Here is a 26037-nt window from a genome sequence, read left to right on the forward strand (position 1 = left end):
GTTCAGTTCAACCTTTCTCCACCAATTATACATTATAGTAACTTCTCTTTGAAAACCATCTAAGGTAAATATCAAAGATCCTTTGACATTATAACAGTCTTTAATCAGAATACCGTGTACAAAATTGAGACATATTAAAAGCGGAGGGAGGGGAAGCATATGTGTCTTTTTATATGTGTGAATATGAATATGGTTGGAGCTTAAGCACAGACAACTACACTAATAAAATAGCCAAAAATGTAAATACATAAATTGAATTATTTAGTTGTAGATGGACTTTAAACGATCATTTAACACATCAAGAGTTTTTATTTTGAAGGTAAGAGTGCTGAGAGCCTTACTAATCTGTGGAATGAAGGTACAGAAGCATTTGAGTATTTTGCTTCTTCAGCTCTGATCAGTTATTCTTGCGGCAAAGTCAGCAATCCCAGGAAACCCAGCATAAGCCAATTAGAATAGAATGAGCTCAGATATCAGCCTTGCTCTTCTACTGGTTCTCAGCACATGAAGCCTATTAATTAAAACTTATGGCTTTCATTCCATTCACTGTTCATGTGCAAGTGGGACCACACATTGACAGCTTGGTGGCCAATACTAGTCAAATAGTTAACAAATATTACAGTATGCACTATTATGACCTGTTTGAGAAACTATAGAGGTGTATATTCAATGGGAAGGAAGACCATGCACTCTTCCATAATTTAGACAAGCACACAAAGTCAGTCAAGTTTATTGACATGAATTTGTGAAAATCAGTGTCCCATTCTGTAATACGGCCATCTGAACCTAGCCCAACAAGTCAGAAGTTTTGTGCAATAAATGTGACTCTTTAACATCTTACTGATGTTAGCTTTAGAAACTGAAGTTTTTAATTAATTTTTTTTATTATACTTTCCCAACTTCAATTGACTAAAACTGGACTAAAATTGTATTAAAATATAATTTTGATTGTTTTCTCCAATATAACATTCGTTTACCTGTATTTTCTTCTTAGGGTGGTGGCTAAAGCTTAACTTGAAGACTAAGTACATTGGGGGAATATCCGAGCCATTACCAATGTACTGAGGTAGGAACATATCTGTTTAATAACAGATATCACATTTTCCATTATCTGTTGACATTGTTGTTAGAACTGTGGATGCATAGTAAGATCTGGTCAATGTTACATTCTCATAAGATTATCATACTATCTATTTAGATCAGTCTGATCTCTGGATGACACTTCTTTATGAGCTTTTGATCATATTAGAAGATACAAAATACCCATGCACATTGCTATTTTCTATAAACAGTATTTAAAGTATAAATTCTACATACATTTTTCAAGCAGAGTATAGGGCTTTGCACTTAATATGCATTTCATGTGTTGAATTTATGGTAAAACATCACTGAAGTCAAGGTTTTATGCATTTTCAGGAGTGAGAAGCAAAACAAAGGTAAACGAAGTTTTGGCATAAGAAATTCTGATGGGAATGTTATCATGAAGCGACAGATCTTAAATAGACATTTCTTTAAATTATTTATTTACTACTCGACTGTACTTCACCATCTTTTATAAAACAGTCTTTTTAGTATGTGGGTCACAGAGTGGAATATGCATTAGAGATTTTATACAAATGCTTAATCATTTGCATTGTTATACATGGCTTGACTGCTGAGAGTAGAATAACCTTGTGGAATAAAACTATTGTCGAAGCACAACTTTATATGGCTACCTCTAGAGTAAGCACTGTAATCTTAGCAGCCATATAATTATCTTCTCCATTTTAAACCTGTACGGTGGGGGGAAAAAGATTTACAACTGATATTTTTCTGCTTGTTTTTAAATTGCTACACTTTTTATCTCTTTAGCAAAGTCTAAAGTATCCCTGTCATTTACAGATAATGATATATTTATAGAAAAGTCATCCCTAAGTAATGCCTGTGTTGTTTCACTGCCGGCATCTTATCTCTGTTTACCTTGTATGTGCTTTGTTATACTGTATACTTTCTGCATCTTAAATTTACCTTGATGTCTCAGAGGATTCTAGCATTTGATCCACTTTCATCATACTTGATATACAGGCGGTGAAGAAAAAGGTGAAAGCTAAAGTTATGCCATCAGAATATGTTAACTTCATGTTCTAGGCATACTTTTAATTAATGTCCTCTATAGGAAACTTTCTCTAAAAACTTTTACAAAATGTTATTGTGTTTGATCACATTGTTTTTTTCATGATGAGCCTTATGGAAAACTGATGCATCGTTCATTTCCTTGTATAATGTTGCAATTCTTTTGCATTCCAAAACTTTTAAACTTAGATTAAAATAACTCTACATAGAAGTAGGAAGTCTAAAACAGATCTAAATAAATTCAATAGGAAATAAATTCATGAATTTTTAAGAATCTATTAAGAAACAAAATTTTGTCTCATAAGGGATGACCATTTCGTCCTAGATGGCTCCTAGTTCTTGTTTGGATGGGAGCCCAAGGCAGATGCTAAAAGCAAGAATCAGTCTTCCTTTGTTTCGGCCAGGGAAGGCTATTAGTCTTTGACACTCGCTGTGCCTCTGAAAGATGGGGATAGGTTTATTGGGGGCCCATTCACCTGTTGGAGAGGGTTATGATTAATCGTATTCTAGTTAACTTTTTTCTCGGGTTGTACTTATGCAATATTAGGGCACATGGACTCCAAAAAGGGTGTGTCTTTTTACAATTTAATTACTAAGCCACATCAGAGAGCTAATATTTAAAAAGGTATTGCCAAAATTATTAGAAAGTTATCCTATTTACTATAGACAAGGGATAACTTTTCAACTTGAGAAAACCCCTTTATTTGTATGAATTATGTTGAATGAAGCTTTTTACTTGAACTGCCACTCAAGAATGAGCACCTGTCCCTCAAGCAACCAGAAAATAAGGAAACCGCATACCGTATATACTCGAGTATAAGCCGAGATTTTCAGACCAAATTTTTGGGCTGAAAGTGCCCCCTCGGCTTATACTCGAGTCACGGTCGGCGGGTGAGGGGGAGAGGGCGCTGAGGCATACTCACCGAGTCCTGGCGCTCCTGGCGCTCCCCCTGCCCGTCCCACGGTCTTCGGTGCTGCAGCTCTTCCCCTGTTCAGCGGTCACATGGGACCGCTCATTAGAGAAATGAATAGGCTGCTCCACCTCCCATAGGGGCGGAGCCGCATAATTCATTTCTCTAATCAGCGGTGCCGGTAACCGCTGACAGAGGAAGAGGCTGCAGCACCCGGAGACCAGCTGTCCAGGAGAAGGAGCCAGGGACGCCGGGAGCAGGTAAGTATCTCATATTTACCTTCCCTCGTTCCACACGCCGGGCGCCGCTCTGTCTTCGCGTCCTCTTGTTCTGACTGTTCAGGTCAGAGGGCGCGATGACGCATATAGTGTGCGCGCCGCCCTCTGCCTGATCAGTCAGTGCAGAGAGACGCCGGGACGGGACGCTGAGGAGCTGCAAGCAAGAGAGGTGAGTATGTGTTTTTTTTTTTATTGCAGCAGCAGCAGCAATGGCACAGATTTATGTGGAGTATCTATGGGGCAACGGTGCAGAGCACTATATATAAGGCACAGCTTTATGTGGAGCATCTATGGGGCAACGGTGCAGAGCACTATATATAAGGCACAGCTTTATGTGGAGCATCTATGGGGCAACGGTGCAGAGCACTATATATAAGGCACAGCTTTATGTGGAGTATCTATGGGGCAACGGTGCAGAGCACTATATATAAGGCACAGCTTTATGTGGAGCATCTATGGGGCAACGGTGCAGAGCACTATATATAAGGCACAGCTTTATGTGGAGCATCTATGGGGCCATAATCAAAGGTCAAAGGTGCAGAGCATTATATATGGCACAGCTATCTATGGGGCCATAATCAAAGGTGCAGAGCATTATATATGGCACAGCTATCTATGGGGCCATAATCAAAGGTGCAGAGGTAATATATAGCACAGCTATCTATGGGGCCTGTTGTGAAATTGGATTCTGGGCTCCCCCGGTGGCCACTTGTGGAATTTAACTTGTGTGCATCATCCCCTCTGTTCACCTGCTCCTATCAGGATGTGGGAGTCGCTATATAACCTTGCTCCTCTGTCAGTTTCATGCCGGTCAACAATGTAATCAGTAGCCTTTCTGTGCATGTTCCTGCTACTAGACAACTCCCAGCTAAGTTGGACTTTTGTCCTTGTGTGTTTTTGCATTTTGTTCCTGTTCACAGCTGCTGTTTCGTTACTGTGTCTGGAAAGCTCTTGTGAGCGGAAATTGCCACTCTGGTGTTATGAGTTAATGCTAGAGTCTTAAAGTAATTTCTGGATGGTGTTTTGATAGGGTTTTCTGCTGACCATGAAAGTGCCCTTTCTGTCTTCATGCTATCTAGTAAGCGGACCTCGATTTTGCTAAACCTATTTTCATACTACGTTTGTCATTTCATCTTAAATCACCGCCAATATATGTGGGGGCCTCTGTCTGCCTTTTGGGAAAATTTCTCTAGAGGTGAGCCAGGACTGTCTTTTCCTCTGCTAGGATTAGGTAGTTCTCCGGCTGGCGCTGGGCATCTAGGGATAAAAAAACGTAGGCATGCTACCCGGCCACTTCTAGTTGTGCGGCAGGTTTAGTTCATGGTCAGTATAGTTTCCATCTTCCAAGAGCTAGTTCTCATATATGCTGGGCTATGTTCTCTCGCCATTGAGAATCATGACAGTTTGACCGGCCCAAAAAAGGGTTAAATTTCTGGCTGAGAAAGGAGAGAAAAAAGAAGTCTGCTACAATTTTTTTTTTTTTTTTTTCCCTCTAGTTCTGAGTGTGCTCTTAATTGAATCACTTGCTAGTCTGCCTATACTGCAGCCTTCCTCTCTTCCTCTCCTTCTAATCCTTGAATGGCTCTGTGTTCACCTGTTTCAAATGGATCTTCAGAGTGTAGCTACAGGTTTGAATAATCTCGCCACAAAGGTACAAAATTTGCAAGATTTTGTTGTTCATGCACCTATGTCTGAGCCTAGAATTCCTTTGCCTGAATTCTTCTCGGGGAATAGATCTCACTTTCAAAATTTTAAAAATAATTGCAAATTGTTTTTGTCCCTGAAGTCTCGCTCTGCCGGAGACCCTGCACAGCAGGTCAGGATTGTAATTTCCTTGCTCCGGGGCGACCCTCAAGACTGGGCTTTTGCATTGGCACCAGGGGATCCTGCGTTGCTCAATGTGGATGCGTTTTTTCTGGCCTTGGGGTTGCTTTATGAGGAACCTCATTTAGAGCTTCAGGCGGAAAAGGCCTTGATGTCCTTGTCTCAGGGGCAAGATGAAGCTGAAATATACTGCCAAAAATTCCGCAAATGGTCTGTGCTTACTCAGTGGAATGAGTGCGCCCTGGCGGCGATTTTCAGAGAAGGTCTCTCTGATGCCATTAAGGATGTTATGGTGGGGTTCCCTGTGCCTGCGAGTCTGAATGAGTCCATGACGATGGCTATTCAGATCGATAGGCGTCTGCGGGAGCGCAAACCTGTGCACCATTTGGCGGTGTCTACTGAGAAAACGCCAGAAAATATGCAATGTGATAGAATTCTGTCCAGAAGCGAGCGGCAGAATTTTAGACGAAAAAATGGGTTGTGCTTCTATTGTGGTGATTCAACTCATGTTATATCAGCATGCTTTAAGCGTACTAAGAAGCCTGACAAGTCTGTTTCAATTAGCACTTTACAGTCTAAGTTTATTCTATCTGTGACCCTGATTTGTTCTTTGTCATCTATTACCGCGGACGCCTATGTCGACTCTGGCGCTGCTTTGAGTCTTATGGATTGGTCCTTTGCCAAACGCTGTGGGTATGATTTGGAGCCATTGGAGGCTCCGATACCTCTGAAAGGGATTGACTCCACCCCATTGGCTAGTAATAAACCACAATACTGGACACAAGTGACTATGCGTGTTAATCCGGATCACCAGGAGGTTATTCGCTTTCTGGTGCTGTATAATCTACATGATGTTTTGGTGCTGGGATTGCCATGGCTGCAATCTCATAACCCAGTCCTCGACTGGAGAGCTATGTCTGTGTTAAGCTGGGGATGTAAAGGAACTCATGGGGACGTACCTTTGGTTTCCATTTCATCATCTATTCCCTCTGAGATTCCTGAATTCTTGTCTGACTTTCGTGACGTTTTTGAAGAACCCAAGGTTGGTTCACTACCTCCGCACCGGGAGTGCGATTGTGCCATAGACTTGATCCCGGGTAGTAAATACCCTAAGGGTCGTTTATTTAATCTGTCTGTGCCTGAACACGCTGCTATGCGAGAATATATAAAGGAGTCCTTGGAAAAGGGACATATTCGTCCTTCGTCATCTCCCTTAGGAGCCGGTTTTTTCTTTGTGTCTAAGAAAGACGGCTCTTTGAGGCCGTGTATTGATTATCGACTTTTGAATAAAATCACGGTTAAATATCAATATCCGTTACCACTGCTTACTGATTTGTTTGCTCGTATAAAGGGGGCCAAGTGGTTCTCTAAGATTGATCTCCGTGGGGCGTATAATTTGGTGCGAATCAAGCAGGGGGATGAGTGGAAAACCGCATTTAATACGCCCGAGGGCCATTTTGAGTATTTGGTGATGCCTTTTGGTCTTTCAAATGCCCCTTCAGTCTTCCAGTCCTTTATGCATGACATTTTCCGCGAGTATTTGGATAAATTTATGATTGTGTATCTGGATGATATTCTGATTTTTTCGGTTGACTGGGACTCTCATGTCCAGCAGGTCAGGAGGGTTTTTCAGGTTTTGCGGTCTAATTCCTTGTGTGTGAAGGGGTCTAAGTGTGTTTTTGGGGTTCAGAAGATTTCCTTCTTGGGATACATTTTTTCCCCCTCTTCCATCGAGATGGATCCTGTCAAGGTTCAGGCTATTGGTGATTGGACGCAACCCTCTTCTCTTAAGAGTCTTCAGAAATTTTTGGGCTTTGCTAACTTTTATCGTCGATTTATTGCTGGTTTTTCTGATGTTGTAAAACCATTGACTGATTTGACTAAGAAGGGTGCTGATGTTGCTGATTGGTCCCCTGATGCTGTGGAGGCCTTTCGGGAGCTCAAGCGCCGCTTTTCTTCTGCCCCAGTGTTGCGTCAGCCTGATGTTGCTCTTCCTTTTCAGGTTGAGGTCGACGCTTCTGAAATCGGAGCTGGGGCGGTGTTGTCGCAGAGAAGTTCCGACTGCTCCGTGATGAGACCTTGTGCTTTTTTTTCCCGTAAATTTTCGCCCGCCGAGCGGAATTATGATATTGGGAATCGGGAGCTTTTGGCCATGAAGTGGGCTTTTGAGGAGTGGCGTCACTGGCTTGAGGGGGCCAGACATCAGGTGGTGGTATTGACTGACCACAAAAATTTAATTTACCTTGAGTCTGCCAGGTGCCTGAATCCTAGACAAGCGCGCTGGTCGTTGTTTTTCTCTCGGTTTAATTTTGTGGTGTCTTACCTACCGGGTTCTAAGAATGTTAAGGCTGATGCCCTTTCTAGGAGTTTTGAGCCTGACTCCCCTGGTAATTCTGAGCCCACAGGTATCCTTAAAGATGGAGTGATATTGTCTGCCGTTTCTCCAGACCTGCGGCGGGCCTTGCAGGAGTTTCAGGCGGATAGACCTGATCGTTGCCCACCTGGTAGACTGTTTGTTCCTGATGATTGGACCAGTAGAGTCATCTCTGAGGTTCATTCTTCTGCGTTGGCAGGTCATCCTGGAATCTTTGGTACCAGGGATTTGGTGGCAAGGTCCTTCTGGTGGCCTTCCCTGTCACGAGATGTGCGAGGCTTTGTGCAGTCTTGTGACGTTTGTGCTCGGGCCAAGCCTTGTTGTTCTCGGGCTAGTGGATTGTTGTTACCCTTGCCTATCCCGAAGAGGCCTTGGACGCACATCTCGATGGATTTTATTTCGGATCTGCCTGTTTCTCAGAAGATGTCTGTCATCTGGGTGGTGTGTGACCGTTTCTCTAAGATGGTCCATCTGGTTCCCTTGCCTAAGTTGCCTTCTTCTTCCGAGTTGGTTCCTCTGTTTTTTCAAAATGTTGTTCGTTTGCATGGTATTCCGGAGAATATCGTTTCTGACAGAGGGACCCAATTCGTGTCTAGATTTTGGCGGGCATTCTGTGCTAGGATGGGCATAGATTTGTCTTTTTCGTCTGCTTTCCATCCTCAGACTATTGGCCAGACCGAGCGGACTAATCAGACCTTGGAGACATATTTGAGGTGTTTTGTGTCTGCGGATCAGGATGATTGGGTTGCTTTTTTGCCTTTGGCGGAGTTCGCCCTCAATAATCGGGCCAGCTCTGCCACCTTGGTGTCCCCGTTTTTCTGTAATTCGGGGTTTCATCCTCGATTTTCCTCCGGTCAAGTGGAATCTTCGGATTGTCCTGGAGTGGATGCTGTGGTGGAGAGGTTGCATCAGATTTGGGGGCAGGTGGTGGACAATTTGAAGTTGTCCCAGGAGAAGACTCAGCTTTTTGCCAACCGCCGTCGTCGTGTTGGTCCTCGGCTTTGTGTTGGGGACTTGGTGTGGTTGTCTTCTCGTTTTGTCCCTATGAGGGTTTCTTCTCCTAAGTTTAAGCCTCGGTTCATCGGCCCGTACAAGATATTGGAGATTCTTAACACTGTGTCCTTCCGTTTGGACCTCCCCGCATCCTTTTCGATTCATAATGTTTTTCATCGGTCATTGTTGCGCAGGTATGAGGTACCAGCTGTGCCTTCCGTTGAGCCTCCTGCTCCGGTGTTGGTTGAGGGTGAGTTGGAGTACGTTGTGGAAAAGATCTTGGACTCTCGTGTTTCCAGACGGAAACTCCAGTATCTGGTCAAATGGAAGGGATACGGTCAGGAGGATAATTCTTGGGTCACTGCCTCTGATGTTCATGCCTCCGATCTTGTCCGTGCCTTTCATAGGGCTCATCCTGATCGCCCTGGTGGTTCTGGTGAGGGTTCGGTGCCCCCTCCTTGAGGGGGGGGGGTACTGTTGTGAAATTGGATTCTGGGCTCCCCCGGTGGCCACTTGTGGAATTTAACTTGTGTGCATCATCCCCTCTGTTCACCTGCTCCTATCAGGATGTGGGAGTCGCTATATAACCTTGCTCCTCTGTCAGTTTCATGCCGGTCAACAATGTAATCAGTAGCCTTTCTGTGCATGTTCCTGCTACTAGACAACTCCCAGCTAAGTTGGACTTTTGTCCTTGTGTGTTTTTGCATTTTGTTCCTGTTCACAGCTGCTGTTTCGTTACTGTGTCTGGAAAGCTCTTGTGAGCGGAAATTGCCACTCTGGTGTTATGAGTTAATGCTAGAGTCTTAAAGTAATTTCTGGATGGTGTTTTGATAGGGTTTTCTGCTGACCATGAAAGTGCCCTTTCTGTCTTCATGCTATCTAGTAAGCGGACCTCGATTTTGCTAAACCTATTTTCATACTACGTTTGTCATTTCATCTTAAATCACCGCCAATATATGTGGGGGCCTGTTGTGAATTCTGTTTGTGGGCTCCCCCGGTGGTGTTTTATGGTAGTGCCACTTATTTGCCTTCTTCTATCCTTGATCACCTGTTGACACCCATTAGAGGAGTTTCCTATTTAAGGCTGCTTGGCTGCTGGTCTGATGCCGGCCAACAATGTATCAGTAGCATTCTGTTGCATTCTCCTGCCTCAAGATCCTGTTCAGCTAAGTTGAATTTTGTTTCTAGTTTATTCTATTTTTGTCCAGCTATTTGCAATGTGACTCTCTGTAGCTGGAAGCTCTCGTGGACTGGAATTGCCACTCCAGTGGCATGAGTTGTCACTGGAGTTTTAAAGTAATTTCAGGATGGTGTTTTTGAGTAGTGTTTTGAAGTTGACCGTGAAGTGACTCTTTCCTGTACTTCTGCTATCTAGTAAGCGGACCTCACTGTGCTAAATCTGCTGTTCATCCTACGTATGTCTTTTCCTCTTGACTCACCGTCAATATCTGTGGGGGGCTGCTATCTCCTTTTGGGGTTCATCTCTGGAGGTAAGGCAGGCCTGTATATTCCTCTGATAGGGGTAGTTAGATCTCCGGCTGGCGCGTGGTGTCTAGGGCATCGTAGGAAACACTCCCCGGCTACTTCCAGTGTCGTGTCAGGTTCAGGTCACGGTCACTTTAGTTCCCATCACCCGAGAGCTAGTCCGTTGTTATTTTTGATTTCCCTGCCATTGGGAAAATCATAACAGTTTGGCCGGCCACATGTGTTAAAACTATGCACTAAAGCAGGAAAGGATATGAAAAGGTTTTTTTTCCTTCTGTGTTTGGAAAGTGCACCTTAGTGCTTATTTGTACTCCTTGCTTAAACTGCAGTCTTCAGCCTTTTTTTTTTTCCTCTCCTCTTAATCTCTGAATGGCTTTGGTTACACCTGTTTGAATCATGGATCCACAGAGTTTGGTTGCAGGTCTGAATAACCTGGCTACAAAGGTCCAGAACTTACAAGATTTTGTTATACGTGCTCCAATGTCTGAACCTAAGATCCCTATGCCTGAATTTTTTACCGGAGACAGATCCCGTTTTTTGAATTTCAGAGAGAATTGTAAATTGTTTTTGTCTCTGAAATCTCACTCTGCTGGTGATCCTGCGCAACAGGTTAAAATTGTTATTTCTCTATTGCGGGGTGACCCACAAAGTTGGGCATTTGCATTGTCGCCAGGGGATCCTGCGTTATTAAATGTAGATGCGTTTTTTCTGGCTCTGGGGTTGCTTTATGAAGAACCTAATTTAGAGATTTTGGCTGAGAAAGCCTTGATAGCTCTTTCCCAAGGGCAAGATGAAGCTGAGATATACTGCCAAAAATTTCGTAAATGGTCGGTGCTTACTAAATGGAATGAGTGCGCTCTAGCAGCTAATTTCAGAGAAGGTCTCTCTGATGCCGTGAAGGATGTCATGGTGGGGTTCCCTGTGCCTACAGGTCTGAATGATGCCATGAAATTGGCTATCCAGATTGATCGGCGTTTACGGGAGCGCAAATCTGTGCACCATATGGCGGTATCTTCTGAGCAAAAATCTGTGCACCATATGGCGGTATCTTTTGAGCAAAAACCTGTGCACCATATGGCGGTATCTTCTGAGCAAAAACCTGTGCACCATATGGCGGTATCTTCTGAGCAAAAACCTGTGCATCATTTGGCGGTGACCTCTGAAAAGGCACCAGAGCATATGCAATGCGATAGTGTATTGTCTAGAGGCGAACGACAGAATTACAGGCGCAAAAATGGGTTGTGCTTCTATTGTGGAGATCCAGCTCATGTTATATCAGCATGCTCTAAACGCATAAAGAAGGTTGATAAAAAGGTTGATAAATCTTTTTCTATGGGTACCTTGCAGTCTAAATTTCTTTTGTCCGTGACATTGATTTGTACTTTATCATCTGTTACTGTGGATGCTTATGTGGATTCTGGCGCCGCTCTGAGTCTCATGGATTGGTCCTTTGCCAAGCGTTGTGGGTTTGATTTAGAGCCTCTGGAGGTTTCTATTCCCTTAAAGGGTATTGATTCTACACCTTTGGCTAGCAATGAACCACAATATTGGACACAAGTGACTATGCATCTGTCCCCAGACCACCAGGAGATTATTCGTTTCCTTGTGTTATATAATCTACATGACGTATTAGTACTTGGATTACCATGGTTACAAATTCATAATCCAGTCTTGGACTGGAGATCAATGTCTGTGCTGAGCTGGGGATGTCAGGGGATTCATGGGGATGCACCTTTGGTTCCCATTTCTTCATCTACTCCCTCTGAGATCCCAGCATTTCTGTCAGATTTTTATGATGTCTTTCAGGAGCCTAAAACTGATTCTCTCCCTCCTCACAGAGAGTGTGACTGCGCTATTGAGTTGATTCCCGGTAGTAAATTTCCTAAGGGTCGCTTGTTTAATTTGTCTGTACCTGAACATACTGCTATGCGGGAGTATATCAGAGAATCTTTGGAAAAGGGTCATATTCGCCCCTCTTTGTCTCCACTGGGGGCAGGGTTTTTCTTTGTGGGTAAAAAGGATGGTTCATTGAGACCTTGTATCGACTATCGACTTCTGAATAAGATTACAGTTAAATACCAGTATCCGTTACCTTTACTGACTGATCTTTTTGCTCGCATAAAGGGGGCGAAGTGGTTCACTAAGATCGATCTATGTGGTGCGTATAATTTGGTGCGGATTAAGCAGGGGGATGAGTGGAAGACCGCATTTAATACGCCTGAAGGCCATTTTGAGTATTTGGTAATGCCTTTCGGTCTCGCGAATGCCCCTTCCGTTTTTCAGTCCTTTATGCACGATATTTTCCGTGAATATCTGGATAAATTTATGATTGTGTATTTGGATGATATTTTGATTTTTTCGGAGGACTGGGAATCTCATGTTCAACAGGTCAGGAGAGTTTTTCAGGTTTTACGAGCTAATTCTCTATTTGTGAAGGGCTCAAAGTGTATTTTTGGGGTTCAGAGAATTTCCTTTTTGGGATATATTTTTTCCCCTTCATCTATGGAGATGGACCCTGTTAAGGTTCAGGCTATTTGTGATTGGGTACAACCTACTTCTCTAAAGAGTCTTCAGAAATTCTTGGGATTTGCTAATTTCTATCGCCGATTCATAGCGGGTTTTTCTGCCATTGCTAAACCTTTGACTGATTTGACCAAGAAGGGTGCTGATGTTGCTAATTGGTCCTCTGCGGCTGTGGAGGCCTTTCGGGAGCTTAAGCGGCGTTTTTCTTCTGCTCCTGTGTTGCGCCAGCCTGATGTTTCGCTCCCGTTCCAGGTTGAAGTAGATGCTTCCGAGATCGGAGCAGGTGCAGTTTTGTCGCAGAAAGGTCCTGACTGCTCAGTGATGAGACCATGTGCGTTTTTCTCTCGAAAGTTTTCGCCTGCTGAGCGAAATTATGATGTTGGAAATCGGGAGCTCTTGGCCATGAAGTGGGCATTTGAGGAGTGGCGTCATTGGCTTGAGGGTGCTAGACACCAGGTGGTGGTCTTGACTGACCACAAAAATCTAATTTATCTTGAGTCAGCCAGGCGTCTGAATCCTAGACAGGCGCGCTGGTCGTTGTTTTTCTCTCGATTTAACTTTGTGGTTTCATATCTGCCTGGGTCTAAGAATGTGAGGGCGGATGCCCTCTCTAGGAGTTTTGAGCCTGACTCGCCTGGTGATTCCGAACCTACTGGCATCCTGAAGGATGGGGTGATATTGTCAGCTGTCTCCCCAGACCTGCGGCGCTCTTTGCAGGAGTTTCAGGTGGATAGGCCTGATCGCTGTCCGCCTGGTAGATTGTTTGTCCCTGATGACTGGACCAGTAGAGTTATTTCGGAGGTTCACTCTTCCGCGTTGGCAGGTCATCCTGGAATTTTTGGCACCAGGGATCTGGTGTCTAGGTCCTTCTGGTGGCCTTCCTTGTCTCGAGATGTACGTATTTTTGTGCAGTCTTGTGATGTTTGTGCTCGGGCTAAGCCCTGCTGTTCCCGGGCCAGCGGGTTGTTGTTGCCCTTGCCTATTCCTAAGAGGCCTTGGACGCACATCTCTATGGACTTTATTTCTGACCTTCCTGTTTCTCGTAGGATGTCCGTCATCTGGGTGGTGTGTGACCGTTTTTCCAAGATGGTTCACTTGGTACCTTTGCCCAAATTGCCCTCCTCCTCTGAGCTGGTCCCTCTATTTTTTCAGAATGTTGTGCGTTTGCATGGTATTCCTGAGAATATAGTGTCTGACAGGGGTACTCAGTTTGTGTCTAGATTTTGGCGGGCGTTCTGTGCCAGGATGGGCATCGACTTGTCTTTTTCGTCTGCATTCCATCCTCAGACTAATGGCCAGACTGAGCGTACTAATCAGACCTTGGAGACTTACTTGAGGTGTTTTGTGTCCGCTGATCAGGACGATTGGCTTGATTTTTTGCCATTGGCAGAGTTTGCCCTTAACAATCGGGCCAGTTCTGCCACTTTGGTTTCTCCATTTTTTTGTAATTCAGGGTTTCACCCTCGCTTTTCGTCCGGTCAATTGGAGTCTTCGGATTGTCCTGGAGTAGATGCTGTGGTTGATAGAATGCATCAGATTTGGGGACAGGTTGTGGACAATCTGAAGTTTTCCCAGGAGAAGACTCAACAGTTCACTAATCGTCATCGGCGTGTCGGTCCTCGTCTTTGTGTTGGGGACCTGGTTTGGTTGTCTTCTCGATTTGTTCCTATGAAGGTCTCGTCTCCTAAGTTTAAGCCTCGGTTTATCGGCCCTTATAGGATTCTGGAGGTTCTCAATCCTGTGTCCTTTCGTTTGGACCTCCCAGCATCTTTTACTATTCATAATGTTTTTCATCGGTCATTGTTGCGGAGGTATGAGGTGCCGGTTGTTCCATCTGCTGATCCTCCTGCTCCTGTGCTGGTTGAGGGTGAGTTGGAGTATGTGGTGGAAAAGATCTTGGACTCCCGTGTTTCCAGACGGAAACTTCAGTATCTGGTTAAGTGGAAAGGCTATGGTCAGGAGGATAATTCTTGGGTGACAGCATCTGATGTTCATGCTCCTGATTTGGTTCGTGCATTTCATAGTGCTCATCCAGATCGCCCTGGTGGTTCTGGTGAGGGTTCGGTGCCCCCTCCTTAAGGGGGGGGTACTGTTGTGAATTCTGTTTGTGGGCTCCCCCGGTGGTGTTTTATGGTAGTGCCACTTATTTGCCTTCTTCTATCCTTGATCACCTGTTGACACCCATTAGAGGAGTTTCCTATTTAAGGCTGCTTGGCTGCTGGTCTGATGCCGGCCAACAATGTATCAGTAGCATTCTGTTGCATTCTCCTGCCTCAAGATCCTGTTCAGCTAAGTTGAATTTTGTTTCTAGTTTATTCTATTTTTGTCCAGCTATTTGCAATGTGACTCTCTGTAGCTGGAAGCTCTCGTGGACTGGAATTGCCACTCCAGTGGCATGAGTTGTCACTGGAGTTTTAAAGTAATTTCAGGATGGTGTTTTTGAGTAGTGTTTTGAAGTTGACCGTGAAGTGACTCTTTCCTGTACTTCTGCTATCTAGTAAGCGGACCTCACTGTGCTAAATCTGCTGTTCATCCTACGTATGTCTTTTCCTCTTGACTCACCGTCAATATCTGTGGGGGGCTGCTATCTCCTTTTGGGGTTCATCTCTGGAGGTAAGGCAGGCCTGTATATTCCTCTGATAGGGGTAGTTAGATCTCCGGCTGGCGCGTGGTGTCTAGGGCATCGTAGGAAACACTCCCCGGCTACTTCCAGTGTCGTGTCAGGTTCAGGTCACGGTCACTTTAGTTCCCATCACCCGAGAGCTAGTCCGTTGTTATTTTTGATTTCCCTGCCATTGGGAAAATCATAACAGGGGCCTCTGTCTGCCTTTTGGGAAAATTTCTCTAGAGGTGAGCCAGGACTGTCTTTTCCTCTGCTAGGATTAGGTAGTTCTCCGGCTGGCGCTGGGCATCTAGGGATAAACAAACGTAGGCATGCTACCCGGCCACTTCTAGTTGTGCGGCAGGTTTAGTTCATGGTCAGTATAGTTTCCATCTTCCAAGAGCTAGTTCTCATATATGCTGGGCTATGTTCTCTCGCCATTGAGAATCATGACAGGGGCCATAATCAAAGGTGCAGAGGTAATATATAGCACAGCTATCTATGGGGCCATAGTCAAAGGTGCAGAGCATTGTATATGGCACAGCTATCTATCGGGCCATAATCAAAGGTGCAGAGCATTGTATATGGCACAGCTTTCTATGGAGCATCTATGGGGCCATAATGAACTGTGCAGAGCATTATATATGGCACAGCTTTATGTGGAGCATCTATGGGGCCATAATGAACGGTGCAGAGCATTATATGTGGCACAGCTTTATGTGGAGCATCTACGGGGCCATAATGAATGTTATGGAGCATCTATTTTTAATTTTGAAATTCACTGGTAGCTGCTGCATTTTCCACCCTAGGCTTATACTCGAGTCAATAAGTGTTCCCAGTTTTTTGTGGCAAAATTAGGGGGGTCGGCTTATACTCGGGTCGGCTTATACTCGAGTATATACGGTAGCTATTATCTGCTGAAAAGACAGCTTGAGAACAACTTTTTAAGAGTCATAAAAATTATTTTTAAAAGATAGCAGTGCCAAGCATAATGATTCAGAGAGGAGAAGATGGGAACTTTCATTTGCTTTATGACTGTTTGCTTACATGAACGGTGTAATTTTGATGCACTTTTATATTGTGTTATAATCACCTTATTGGACTTATCTTACATTTTTGACAGACAGGTTTATGAGAGCACTAAATAATATTTGTGTGAGCTTCATTATCATAAACCTTCATCTACCTCACAAACATATAGTATTTCAATGTTTTTCATAGTGGAATATAGCTATGCGATAAACCATCAAAAATAGTATATGGTCTTAAAATGACATTGGAATGACATTATGGATGTACATTCTTTATTCATGCAACATTCAGACAGTTTCTACTGTATATACAGTATATATGTTTACACAGATAAGAAACATTTAATGAAACCCTACTGAAAATGTCAATACTGACATTGTGGATAATCATTCAGAAAATCCTTTGTAGAGAGCAGATGCTTCCATTTTAATTTTTTTGTGAAATGATTAACAATTATGCTGCTTGTTATGATGTTTGAACAAAAATATCACCAAACGATTCTAATTAATGATTTTAACACATGAAACTGAGCAAATGACTAAGTCAACATTAAATTAGCATCTATTAGTCAGACCTTTTCAATGTTTCCTGAGCATAATACAAGATCAGTTGTCTTCTGTACTCAATCTACAAATTAAATTGAAATTATTCCCACAATCTGTTTTCTGAGATAAAAAGAACAATATTTATTGTTAGGAAAATGCTAATATTTGCTCTGACTGACAAGACCGCTACTATGAATGCTTGACAATTTTTAAGATGTATAGGGATTGTATTAGAAATATTTGTGATATAAAATAAAACATAACAAGGGTTCCTCTGATGAAAGGAGGCAATACAAATTTTACAATAGATTTGTCCCTACAGAAGTCAAACTTACACCATACCAAACATGCTAATTTCCATGATTTGATTGATGTAATATTAATTAATCTTCTGGTGATGTTACATTCTACTCAAGGGATATTTTCTATTCTAGCATAGATCATATATAAGTTTCACTGCCTCTCCTCCTTCTCCTAATGATTGCTAAGATATTGATTATGTTTTGGTCCAATCGCTCCCCAGAGCTTATTGACCTCTATGATGTGTGCCGTTGCAGCTCTACCTTTAGTTAGAAAGAGTCCTATAATCCAAAAAGTATTTCCAATATTTATAAGCGTCTACTCTGGATCCAATACTCAACAAATATGAAATTGTGTTTGGCTCCCACTTGATAGGTTGAATAAGTGGTTGTTCTCTCATTTAGAGCTGAGGAGAGGAGGAATGCTTTCTCAAAACTTTTGTTATTTTCTTTCAGTTTCTATTTCTCTTTTTTTCTCTAGTCATTCTTTTCTTCACCTATCTGTCAATATTTTATTCACATTTGAAGTGTACCTGAACCTGACCCATGAAAGAAACACAGAGAATATTGTGTACTCAAATTAACAAGTGACTAATGCATCGCAGAACTGTTCATTTTACCCTCCCATATGTGGGAGTTAAATCTGGGGACATGGACTTATATTTTGTCTTTGTTTCTTGTTATATTATTACAATTATAATGTTCTGACAGGTAATCTGATTGTAACACTAGTCACTTCTCATGGCCAAGCTGGAGACAAAAGCATGTTCAGGTAACGCTTTGAGGTCAGAAAATCAGGAGGATAATGGATCAGAGCAGAAGGGGTTAAACATGTGGATGGTCAGAATGAGATCGAAGGTCAGGAGACAAAAGAAAAAGCATACAGAACTTGAGGCACAAAGAGAACAAACCTCACTAGCTGAATTAAATCTGACAGAGGTCCGGGAGAAACAACTTAGTTTATTAGCATGGAAATTACCTGGGATAATGAAAACTTGGACACAGATAGTGCCACCCAGTCTCAGATTAGATAGTTGAGCTGTCAATTAACACACTGGCAGCTTCATCATGGCCTTGAACCAGACTGGATGACTGAGATGTCAATCAAAGAACCAACAGCTTCGGCACGGCCTGTCTACCAGATCGGATTTCTGAGCTGTCAGTAATTGCATCCCAGACATACTGAGGGGAGGAAGCTTGACAGTACCCCCTCTTCTTGGGAGGGCCACTGGACCTCCAGGCTTTTCAGGAAATTTTAGATGGAAGGCCTTTACTAACCGATCAGCCTTCATATCTTGAGCAGGGACCCAGGATCTCTCCTCTGGTATGTATTCCCTCCAATGTATGATGTATTGGATGGAATTATGGGAACATCATACTACAGACCACCATTTACTGAAACCAGAGTTGGCAGGGATGAAGGAGACAATGCAGAAGGGACCCAAGTTCGCCGATGGCACTTTACATTTTGTGTTCCTAGATGACAACCAAATCTTATCGCAAATCTTAAAAACATGACCCACCCGAAGGTCTTCTATTGACCTTCCAATATTGGTGAATCTGAACAGTCCCAGTATTCTTCTGAAACTCCCTGCATACATCCCCATGTCTCTGAACGGTGATCTCCACCCCAGGACGTTCAGAACTAATCCTAAAACCAAAATGTGGATGAAAACCATAATTACAGAAGAATGGTGGGGATCCAGTAGATTGATTTACTCAACTGTTAACAGCAAACTCAGAGAGAGGTAAGAACAAAGACCAGTCCTCCTGCCTAACTGCCAAAAAGCACTTTAAAATTTGTTCCAAAGATTGATTTGTTCTCTCAGTCTGTCCATTGGTTTCAGGGTGATAAGCAGATGAAAATGACAAGTCAATTTCGAGTTTACTACAAAAAGGTCTCCAAAATTTAAAGGCAAATTTTATTTCCCTATCTGACAAAATGTTCATAGGGTTCCCATGTAACCTTACAATATGAGAAATAAACAACCTGGAGAGTGTCTCTACATTAGGTAATCCCGACAAAGGAACAAAATGAGCTTGTTTACTGAATTGGTCTATTACCACCCAGATAGCAGTTTTCCCATCAGACAGAGACAAATCCATAATGAAATCCATGGTATTTCTAGAACTGGCAATGGAGCCGATTCCCAAGCCGTCTGGCTCTGAGTATCTTAGCAAAGGGTCTGAATACTTATGACTAGGGTTGAGCGACTTTCATTTTTTTAAGATCGAGTCGGGTTTTGTGAAACCCGACTTTGTCCAGAGTCGAGTCGAGTGCAGTCGGCCGATTATCGCTAAAAGTCGGGGATCGACCGAAACACGAAACTCAATGCAAGTCAATGGGGAAGCATAGTCGGCAGTGAGTGGAGGCCAGGAAAACACCTACAGTGCCCATTTTAATGCCAAAAACATCCATTCTTGTTTCTGAAGCTTGTCAATCTTAATTAACTTTATAATAATAGTTGGGCATAGGAAATTGGGGGTCATTTGGCAAAAGTTGTGGGGGGAGTAGGGCTGGCTCAAGTTTTTCGTGGGCCCAGGAAATGCGGACTACGTTACGGCAGTGTTGCAGGGAGAGGTAAGTATTTCAACGTTGCAAGTGCTGTGATCCTGAGCAAGCAGGGGGGCCCACTCGTTCGCATTGGCACTGGCACAGGGCCCCTCAAAGTATGGCGGTGTGTTTGCATGGTGGGGGCGCCTCCCACCAGCAGCGACACTTTTGCGTACTCTGAGGGGCCCTGTGCCAGTGACGTCGCCAACGAGTATGCCCCCCCACCTGATGAAGGAACCTGCACTTTCATCTGCACCTTCCTCTTTGTCCCTGTGTAAGGTGGTATAACATGCGGGAAGGGGAACCTTACTTTCAGCAGGGTCAGATTCTGGCTGTGTAGAGTACAAGGGGAATGTAGTGGTCTAGATCAATGTACCAGCAGACTCATCTAGCAGTGGCTGGGCAATGGGCAGGATGAGGAGGAAACAGATATAGGGCCAAAGAATAAAGTAGGCTAAATGCAGTTCAAAATTGGTAACAGGACTAAACAGGCGGCATTGCTTTGTTCAGTGGAGTAGCAAACCCAAGAGCAGCAGACACTGTTTCAAGGGCCTAACCACACTAGTAGGCCTAATGCAGTTTAATATCTGATAGTATAGGCCGAAAGCCAGAATGTGGAAGCTCAGCTTTATTCAGTTGAGGACAACACCAGGCAGGGGCAGACACCTTTAGTAGGCCGGAACAGCCAATTTTATTTTTAAAAATCGTAATTTGGAACAGAAGGTTGAAGCACAGCTTTATTCAGTTGAGGACAACACCAGGCAGGGGCAGACACCTTTAGTAGGCCGGAACAGCCAATTTTTTAAAAAAACAGCAGTTAATAAGAGGCCAAAGGTAGAAGCTCAGCTTTATTCAGTTGAGGACAACACCAGGCAGGGGAAGACACCTTTAGTAGGCCGGAACAGCCAATTTTTTAAAAAAACAGCAGTTAATAAGAGGCAGAAGGTAGAAGCTCAGCTTTATGCAGTTGCAGCTTCTTGGCAATAATATAAAGAAGACGCGACAGGACAACACTCGGTGGATGCCATATCTGTGTTTTCAATGGAAAAAAACCTTTCAGTTAACTACTTGTAGGAGAAAGTTTTTGTAGCTGGTGGCCATTTTTTTTAAAAAAAAGCAGTTAATAAGAGGCAGAAGGTAGAAGCTCAGCTTTATGCAGTTGCAGCTTCTTGGCAATAATATAAAGAAGACGCGACAGGACAACACTCGGTGGATGCCATATCTGTGTTTTCAATGGAAAAAAACCTTTCAGTTAACTACTTGCAGGAGAAAGTTTTTGTAGCTGGTGGCCATTTTTTTTTTAAAAAAGCAGTTAATAAGAGGCAGAAGGTAGAAGCTCAGCTTTATGCAGTTGCAGCTTCTTGGCAATAATATAAAGAAGACGCGACAGGACAACACTCGGTGGATGCCATATCTGTGTTTTCAATGGAAAAAAACCTTTCAGTTAACTACTTGTAGGAGAAAGTTTTTGTAGCTGGTGGCCATTTTTTTTTTAAAAAAGCAGTTAATAAGAGGCAGAAGGTAGAAGCTCAGCTTTATGCAGTTGCAGCTTCTTGGCAATAATATAAAGAAGACGCGACAGGACAACACTCGGTGGATGCCATATCTGTGTTTTCAATGGAAAAAAACCTTTCAGTTAACTACTTGCAGGAGAAAGTTTTTGTAGCTGGTGGCCATTTTTTTTTAAAAAAGCAGTTAATAAGAGGCAGAAGGTAGAAGCTCAGCTTTATGCAGTTGCAGCTTCTTGGCAATAATATAAAGAAGACGCGACAGGACAACACTCGGTGGATGCCATATCTGTGTTTTCAATGGAAAAAAACCTTTCAGTTAACTACTTGTAGGAGAAAGTTTTTGTAGCTGGTGGCCATTTTTTTTTTAAAAAAGCAGTTAATAAGAGGCAGAAGGTAGAAGCTCAGCTTTATGCAGTTGCAGCTTCTTGGCAATAATATAAAGAAGACGCGACAGGACAACACTCGGTGGATGCCATATCTGTGTTTTCAATGGAAAAAAACCTTTCAGTTAACTACTTGCAGGAGAAAGTTTTTGTAGCTGGTGGCCATTTTTTTTTAAAAAAAGCAGTTAATAAGAGGCAGAAGGTAGAAGCTCAGCTTTATGCAGTTGCAGCTTCTTGGCAATAATTTAAAGAAGACGCGACAGGACAACACTCGGTGGATGCCATATCTGTGTTTTCAATGGAAAAAAACCTTTCAGTTAACTACTTGTAGGAGAAAGTTTTTGTAGCTGGTGGCCATTTTTTTTTAAAAAAAGCAGTTAATAAGAGGCAGAAGGTAAAAGCTCAGCTTTATGCAGTTGCAGCTTCTTGGCAATAATATAAAGAAGACGCGACAGGACAACACTCGGTGGATGCCATATCTGTGTTTTCAATGGAAAAAAACCTTTCAGTTAACTACTTGCAGGAGAAAGTTTTTGTAGCTGGTGGCCAATTTTTGTACTGTACCAGTTTTTTGTTGTATGTGTTTTTGTTTTTAATGTTAAAATGTCTGCATTTGATATCTCTCCAGTATTTTCTTTTTTATAAGCAAAATACTGCAGTTTTACATCGGTTACATGGATACATGGGCAGGCAGCTTGGTGGTCAGTGGAGGAGTATTTAAAGGGACCGCAGACAGGCTATCAAAGGCCTAAAATAACAAACAATAGGCTCATGGCTGTTTTACATCGGTTACATGGATACACGGGCAGGCAGCTTGGTGGTCAGTGGAGGAGTATTTAAAGTAGGGACCGCAGACAGGCTATCAAAAGCCTAAAATAACAAACAATAGGCTCATGGCTGTTTTACATCGGTTACATGGATACACGGGCAGGCAGCTTGGTGGTCATTGGAAGAGTATTTAAAGTAGGGACCGCAGACAGGCTATCAAAGGCCTAAAATAACAAACAATAGGCTCATGGCAGTTTTACATCGGTTACATGGATACACGGGCAGGCAGCTTGGTGGTCAGTGGAGGAGTATTTAAAGTAGGGACCGCAGACAGGCTATCAAAGGCCTAAAATAACAAACAATAGGCTCATGGCAGTTTTACATCGGTTACATGGATACACGGGCAGGCAGCTTGGTGGTCAGTGGAGGAGTATTTAAAGTAGGGACCGCAGACAGGCTATCAAAGGCCTAAAATAACAAACAATAGGCTCATGGCAGTTTTACATCGGTTACATGGATACACGGGCAGGCAGCTTGGTGGTCAGTGGAGGAGTATTTAAAGTAGGGACCGCAGACAGGCTATCAAAGGCCTAAAATAACAAACAATAGGCTCATGGCTGTTTTACATCGGTTACATGGATACACGGGCAGGCAGCTTGGTGGTCAGTGGAGGAGTATTTAAAGTAGGGACCGCAGACAGGCTATCAAAGGCCTAAAATAACAAACAATAGGCTCATGGCAGTTTTACATCGGTTACATGGATACACGGGCAGGCAGCTTGGTGGTCAGTGGAGGAGTATTTAAAGTAGGGACCGCAGACAGGCTATCAAAGGCCTAAAATAACAAACAATAGGCTCATGGCAGTTTTACATCGGTTACATGGATACACAGGCAGCATTGTGGTCAGTGGAGGAGTATTGCAAGGAGTGTCTGTCCCAGTACTCCCAAAATATAAATAGATGTTAATGTCTCGCAAAACAACCCAAAAAAAAAAAAGGTGGCATACTTAGGTACAGGGGTGGGCTCATCTGCTGAGTTTCTGACATAGTAATTTGGCAGTAACTATTTAATGGTGCCAATATAGGACACAGACACAGACTACTTTAAGTTGCATCATAGATGTCTACAAATTTGTATTGTCAGTGCCAGACATTGAATGATGTCAGCGAATAGACTAAAGATTGGTGGAGCTGTGCGACATAATTTTGCACGTGGTAGAGCACAGTTTGAGCTGGGGGAGGGGGGAACTCTCTTGAGGCCGGCGGGACCGCCCCAGGGCCCCTCATGTTACAACGGTGTGTCTGACGTTGGGTGCGCACCACCACCGCCAGAGACACTACATTGTACTATGAGGGACCCAGTAGCAATGCCGTCAACCAAAAGCGAGCACACCCACCTCTTCAGACAAACAGGAGTCTCACGGGTGCTTGCGCCAAGTCGCGATACCACGGCCCCGTGTGGGGAGTTTGGCCATTTAGGGAGGTGTAAACATGTCGTATGCTGTACAATCAGCTGCAGCAAATTAGACATTAGAAAAGTAATTCACAGGCAAGAGCTTTTCATAGGAAAGCTAGGTGTCGGCCGGGCAAGGTGGGGCAAAAGATTTCGAAATCCAGTTGTGGTTCATTTTAATGAATGTTAGATCGTCAACATTTTGGGTAGCCAGACGAGTCCTTTTTTCGGTTAATATTGAACCTGCAGCACTGAATACTCTTTCTGATAGGACACTTGCTGCCGGGCAAGCAAGCTCCTGCAATGCATATTCTGCCAATTCTGGCCAGGTGTCTAATTTTGATGCCCAGTAATCAAATGGGAATGACGGTTGAGGGATAACATCGATAAGGGATGAAAAATAGTTAGTAACCATACTGGACAAATGTTGTCTCCTGTCACTTTCAATTGATGCAGCAGTACCTGTCCTGTCTGCGGTCATAGCAAAATCACTCCACAACCTGGTCAGAAAACCCCTCTGTCCAACGCCACTTCTGATGTGTGCACCCCTAACACTCCTAGTCTGCTGCCCCCTGGAGCGCGTGTGAGAACGATCACGTGCGCTGTGTGCTGGGAATGCCTGAAGCAAACGGTCAACAAGAGTTGATTGTTTGGTTGCTAATATTAGTTCCAAGTTCTCATGTGGCATAATATTTTGCAATTTGCCTTTATAGCGTGGATCAAGGAGGCAGGCCAACCAGTAATCGTCATCGTTCATCATTTTCGTAATGCGTGTGTCCCTTTTTAGGATACGTAAGGAATAATCCGCCATGTGGGCCAAAGTTCCAGTTGTCAAATCTCCGGTTGTGATTGGTTGAGGGGCAGTTTCAGGCAAATCTACGTCACTTGTGTCCCTCAAAAAACCAGAACCCGGCCTTGCCACGCAACCAATTTCCAGTGCCCCCGGGAAAGCTTCCGCATTAAAAATATACTCATCCCCATCATCCTCCTCGTCCTCCACCTCCTCTTCGCCCGCTACCTCTTCCTGTACACTGCCCTGACCAGACAATGGCTGACTGTCATCAAGGCTTTCCTCTTCCTCTGGTGCAGACGCCTGCTCCTTTATGTGCATCAAACTTTGCATCAGCAGACGCATTAGGGGGATGCTCATGCTTATTACGGCATTGTCTGCACTAACCAGCCATGTGCATTCCTCAAAACACTGAAGGACTTGACACAGGTCTTGTAGCTTCGACCACTGCACACCTGACAACTCCATGTCTGCCATCCAACTGCCTGACCGTGTATGTGTATCCTCCCACAAAAACATAACAGCACGCCTCTGTTCGCACAGTCTCTGAAGCATGTGCAGTGTGGAGTTCCACCTTGTGGCAACATCGATGATTAGGCGATGCTGGGGAAGGTTCAAAGACCGCTGATAGGTCTGCATACGGCTGGTGTGTACAGGCGAACGTCGGATATGTGAGCAAAGTCCACGCACTTTGAGGAGCAGGTCGGAGAACCCAGGATAAGTTTTCAATAAGCACTGCACCACCAGGTTTAAGGTGTGAGCCAGGCAAGGAATGTGTTTCAGTTGGGAAAGGGAGATGGCAGCCATGAAATTCCTTCCGTTATCACTCACTACCATGCCTGCCTCAAGATCTACTGTGCCCAGCCACGACTGCGTTTCTTGTTGCAAGAACTCGGACAGAACTTCCGCGGTGTGTCTTTTGTCGCCCAAACACTTCATAGCCAATACAGCCTGCTGACTAGTGTTGAGCGATACCGTCCGATACTTGAAAGTATCGGTATCGGAAAGTATCGGCCGATACCGGCAAAGTATTGGATCCAATCCGATACCGATACCCGATACCAATACGTCAATGGGACTCAAGTATCGGACGGTATTCCTGATGGTTCCCAGGGTCTGAAGGAGAGGAAACTCTCCTTCAGGCCCTGGGATCCATATAAATGTGTAAAAGAAAGAATTAAAATAAAAAATATCGCTATACTCACCTCTCCGACGCAGCCTGGACCTCAGCGAGGGAACCGGCAGCGTTGTTTGTTTAAAATTCGCGCTTTTACTTGGTTACGTGAAGTCCCGGCTTGTGATTGGTCAGGGCGGCCATGTTTCCGGGACGCGGACCAATCACAGCAAGCCGTGACGAAATTACGTCACGGCTTGCTGTGATTGGTCCGCGTCCCGGCAACATGGCCGCCATTAACCAATCACAAGCCGTGACGTCACGGGAGGCTGGACACGCGCGCTTTTTAAAATGGGCGCGTGTCCAGCCTCCCGTGACGTCCCGGCTTGTGATTGGTTGCGCCGCGGTCAACCAATCACAAGCCGGGAGGCTGGACACACGCGCATTTTAAAATTTTAAAATGCGCGCGTGTCCAGCCTCACCGGCT

At 43.9% G+C, this 26037-nt stretch overlaps 1 protein-coding gene across 4 annotated transcripts in view; it reads left to right on the forward strand.

The window, feature by feature from the left end:
- Positions 1 to 26037, forward strand: part of SGCZ (sarcoglycan zeta) — a 1541618-nt gene that overhangs the window by 583744 nt on the left and 931837 nt on the right. For all 4 annotated transcript variants that reach the window (XM_077279708.1, XM_077279710.1, XM_077279711.1 and 1 more), the window contains exon 3: positions 995 to 1066. The gene's annotated coding sequence lies outside the window, so the exon portion shown is untranslated. The remainder of the gene's footprint in view (positions 1 to 994; positions 1067 to 26037) is intronic.

Source organism: Ranitomeya variabilis, chromosome 1 (assembly GCF_051348905.1).
Source record: "Ranitomeya variabilis isolate aRanVar5 chromosome 1, aRanVar5.hap1, whole genome shotgun sequence".
In the NCBI taxonomy this organism is placed as follows: domain Eukaryota; kingdom Metazoa; phylum Chordata; class Amphibia; order Anura; family Dendrobatidae; genus Ranitomeya; species Ranitomeya variabilis.